General features: G+C 48.9%; 2 protein-coding genes across 2 annotated transcripts in view; one reads left to right on the top strand and one right to left on the bottom strand.

The window, feature by feature from the left end:
* Ubac2 (UBA domain containing 2) overlaps positions 1-4,603 on the bottom strand; it is a 157,337-nt gene that overhangs the window by 111,702 nt on the left and 41,032 nt on the right. The window lies entirely within an intron of this gene.
* Positions 1-4,603, top strand: part of Gpr18 (G protein-coupled receptor 18) — a 7,545-nt gene that overhangs the window by 594 nt on the left and 2,348 nt on the right. The window lies entirely within an intron of this gene.

Raw genomic sequence — 4,603 nt, 5'->3', positions numbered from 1 at the left:
GGGGGGGGGGGGGGGGGGGGGAGAGGGGGGCTAGGGTTCCTCCCTAGTGTAGCTCTCTCTGTGGTTCTCACGTCTCCATGGGGACGGCTGTGGGCCGGTCTCTGAGCGCTTGCTGTCCACTGTCCCGCGCTGGGACAGGCCAGGTGCACAGCCTTTCAGCTGTCTCTGGCCGCAGTGCTGGCAGGGGATCAGGATGAAGAGCTCCTGCACTTGTATGGGTGACCATGACACACCTGCCCATGGCACAAACAAAGCTTTACCCAAGGAGCTTCTTCCACAGAGTAACGCTGTCTCTACCTTCAATGCTGTCCTACCTAAATCCTATTTATTCAAAAGCTGGGTTCTCATACTAAAATAAAAATCCACCCACACAGACCAAAACATTTGATAAGTGAAGGGAACCTGCGGCCCCTGGGAATACGCGGGAGCCACTTTGGCTGGAATCAAGTTCCTCTCACATCCAAAACATAGTGAGGAACAGCCCTGAAGCTCCTGTGTGAGAGTAAGACTTTCCCGCAGGCAAAGGAGACTTAAACTTTGACCCTTGACCTACTCTGAGACCCTTCCCAACCTAGAGTCACGGTGAAGAGCTCTGGACGGCCACACACAGACCTTCCCCCTAGGCTCCAGGTCTCGAGCTGTCCCTGCAGCTGTCCATCACTCCCCTCCCTCTCCGTCTGTTCCCCTCCTTATCTGTTTGAGAGCTGGCACAGGTTCTGTCAAGGCATCAAAGCCAACTAAACGTGGGACATTGACACAAACACACGGCCCAGAGCTGGGTCAAGGAATCTTCCAGGCCAGTTCAGCATGAGAGGGCAGAGAACAAGTCTGAGAAATGGCAGAAGACAGACAGCAGCTGGTCATGGCAGCCAAGGAGACGGTCTACAGGTGGATCCGCTGAGCCTTTGGGAAGTTCCTAATCTGCCTGGTGCCTTGCACTAAAAAAATGGAAGTTCTCAATTAAGAATGTTATGTGCAGGAAAAGACTCATGTCTTAATGAAAAACACCCAGACACGAGCCTGCAGCACTTCCTGTCAGAAACCTCGTCATGGACTGTGTGATGTAGCTGAGGGTGCACCGGGTCCCAGTCAGGCTTCTGTGTGGCATAGGAAAGAACATGACTCCAGAGAGAACATTTATGATGTAATTTAGCAGTGATGAAGTCACATCTAAAAGAGAAGCCAAGGCAGTCATTACTGCAGTAGCAGACGGCCGGGCAGCCTGAGTACCGCACGCTCCATTTCCTCACTGACAGGAAGCACGGCAGTGGCCTCCAGTGACTCTAGAGTACATTACTCTGGGAGGCCCCCATGGTTCCTGACAGCAAGGCTCTCAAACTAGCAAGTTCAAGGAGGGCGTGGTGGCTCACGCCTGTCGCCCACCACTTGGGAGACAGGTGCAGTTCAAGGCCATCCTGGTCTCCAAGGAGAGGAAGGATGAGGTGGCTGCGGCTGTATTAAATCCCTTATTGAGAACAGAGGAGGAGCTGTGCTTGGTTAGCCTTTAAAACCTGGCAAACCCTGTGTGACTGATGTGGAGACACTTAGAACTGGACAAGAGGCAGCTCACTTTTAAGAGAAAGTTAAGTGCAGCTTAGCTAGACAGCAACAATTTGGGCTGCTCGATTCCCCTCTGGGAGGTTTCACTTCCCTTCTTAGCTGAGGACACTCCTATATGCAAATTCTTCCAATCACTCACCCAGTCCTTCCGAAGATGTGCAAAGACAGTCAGGCAAAAAAAAAAAAAAATAGTAAAATGAAATAAAAAAAAGATGACTGCTAGACATCCTTGAGATAGAAAGGGGACAGAGTGGTGGGAAGCGGCCACAGGCTCAGGAACAGATCTGCAGGACAGAGCGCAAGCAGGCAGCCATGGAGTCCAGCTGGAGGTGCTGGGAATTTGGAAATGTGAGACGCGTCATGGTGCAATTCACAAACCTGGGAGAGGCGACTGAGGAGCCTGAGTGGCAGGTGCCTTTCACAGGCGGGACTTTTCTGGAGTAGATTCTGCGTACTTCGGTTGTAGGGACCACACAGGCCAACACCAAAGCTGGACACAGTCAACAGCCTGTGTGGCCAGGCTTCGAACCCTGCTCTGCCCAACACCAAACCTCCTTTCTATAAATGACAGACTTCTGACATCAAAACAAGAATTTCCGTTCATTATACCTTTCTTCAAGATATGCTATCATTTCAAAAGGAGCCTGAGTAGAGCAGGACTTCATAAACAAATCACTTGTGAAAGAGAAAAAAACCACATCCAGGGTAAAGCCCCACGCTGAGAACCTTATTTCAGAGCACTTCCTGAAAGAGGCAGCGCAGCACTCAGCCCCAGACAGCCCCATATCGGTACTACATCTCCAAGCGCCTTTCCACAGCACAGCGGCACAGCGAGCCGAGACAGAAGCACCACTAACCAAAGCTCCGAGAGCTCTTCACGGGACCCGCATGTCGGCAGAGGTAAGCGTCATCCAACAACCTGGTGGTAAATCATCATCATCAGACGACACGCTGGGACACGCAGCTGTCCTTTCTCCAGGACCTGGCACTCGTTTCCAGTGTTTTATGTTGACAGTAAGGGTAGAGTTTTAGAATTTTTTATTTTTGAGATTAGAATTACATCATTTCTTCCTTCCCTTTCCTCTCAAATCCTCCCCCCCATACACCTCCTTGCTCTTTCAAATTCATGGCCTTTCTCATTAATTGTAGTTACACACACACGCACACATACGTACACACACATGTACACACATACACACATGTACACACGTACACACAAACACACGCACACATATGTCCTGCTCAGTCTGTGTGATGTTACTTGTATGTAAGTCTTCAGGGCTGGCCATGCAGTACGGATAGCCAGTTGTGGGCTCTTCCCTGGGGAGGGCCATTTCTCCCACTTTCAGCACGGGAGGTGCCAGGCGTTCTTCCCCCACCCATTTAGCACAATGTTGATGACACAATACATCATAAGGTATCTCGATGTCTTTGTCCTGTGGTTTCATGAAATTTGTTGGTTTCAAGAAAAAAATTACAGATAATCATGAAATTAAGTATTTTAAAAGCTAACCTGAAAGCCAGTCAGTTTTCAACACTTCCCCAAAACCCTGCAGAACACAGCCGGTATGGAAACACCGAGACACATCACCACACTGGAGCAAAGGCACAAGCAAGAACTGGTGATAAGTGGTCTACAGAAAAGCGGCCCAGGAGGGAGGGTGAGGGCAGGGCAGCCAAGCTGGTTTATATGTGTAAGCGTTTCCACAGCAGTGTCAGAGAGGAGGAGGACTCTGAATTTATTCACTCTGCGATGCTACTGTAAAGTCCACTGAGAGTTAAAACGTTTAAGCCTCTAAGTAACCTTTGCTTAATAATAAAAATTTAACTTTTCTATGCAGCAATTTTATCATTTGGGTAGAAACTAATATTCTAGTTATAGAAATGTTTGGGGGCGCTTTTCAGACAGGGCCTCACAGGCTGTCCTGGGACTCACTATGTAGAGCAAACCGGCTTCAAGCAGAGCTCTGCCTCCCTCTGCCCCAAGCACTGGAATTAAAAGCGTGTGCCACCATTCTCGGCTTTATTTGGAAATGTTAATACAGGTTTTTATGTATAGGATTTTATTCCAAAATCACATTTAAGCCAAACATGGGACAAATAACTATGGGAAGAAGGGAGGGAAGAACACATGGACCTCACGCTTGTCCACGGTCATCGGCTGGCCATGGGCTGTGACCCCCCTGTGAGTTCCACTGAGGATATATCCCAGGCTGAATCAGAGATGAGCACCCTACAGAGCGATGCTGGCAAAGACAACTTCTCATACACCCCCGTATCGCAAAGAGATGCCTCCAGGTTCCATCTCTTCATAGTGAACGTTTCTAAGTCTCTGCTGGCATTGCACCCCAGGAATTTCTTCACACTGACAGCGCCTTATTTATAAACACTATTAAACTAATTTCTTTTTTTTTCTTCTTCTTTTTTTTTTTTTTTTTGGCTTTTCAAGACAGGGTTTCTCTGTGGCTTTGGAGCCTGTCCTGGAACTAGCTCTGTAGACCAGGCTGGTCTCAAACTAACAGAGATCTGCCTGCCTCTGCCTCCTGAGTGCTGGGATTAAAGGCGTGCGCCACCATCGTCCGGCATATTTCTTTTCTAAATAGATACTTTCGATGGTGGGATTATTAGTTTCTATATACGCAAGTAAGGATTTCTCAGGCCTACTTGACTTTGACAGAATTTACGTGCTTCTAGGCCAGCAGGAGCAGTAACTAGACTAGAAAAATATCCTCAAAGCACTGCTTTCTCTGCCCCACTGATGCAACTGCATGCTGGGGAACAAAACATGTCAGCCCCTGCCTCAGATACTCCGAACTGTCTACTTGTTGCTCCAGGATGCTAGTAGACCATGACAGAATCGTAGAGAGCCGAGACCTATGACACAGTAGACCAGACCCACAACACAGTAGTCCAGACCCACAACGCAGTATTCCAGACCCACAACACAGTAATCCAGACCCACGACACAGTAGTCCAGACCCACGACACAGTAGTCCAGACCCACGACACAGTAGTCCAGACCCACGACACAGTAGTCCAGACC

The sequence above is a fragment of the Microtus ochrogaster genome, chromosome 17, assembly GCF_000317375.1.
Source record: "Microtus ochrogaster isolate Prairie Vole_2 chromosome 17, MicOch1.0, whole genome shotgun sequence".
In the NCBI taxonomy this organism is placed as follows: Eukaryota; Metazoa; Chordata; class Mammalia; order Rodentia; family Cricetidae; genus Microtus; species Microtus ochrogaster.
Note: the sequence above shows the minus strand (reverse complement) of the source record. Positions and strands in the feature narration are given on the sequence as shown.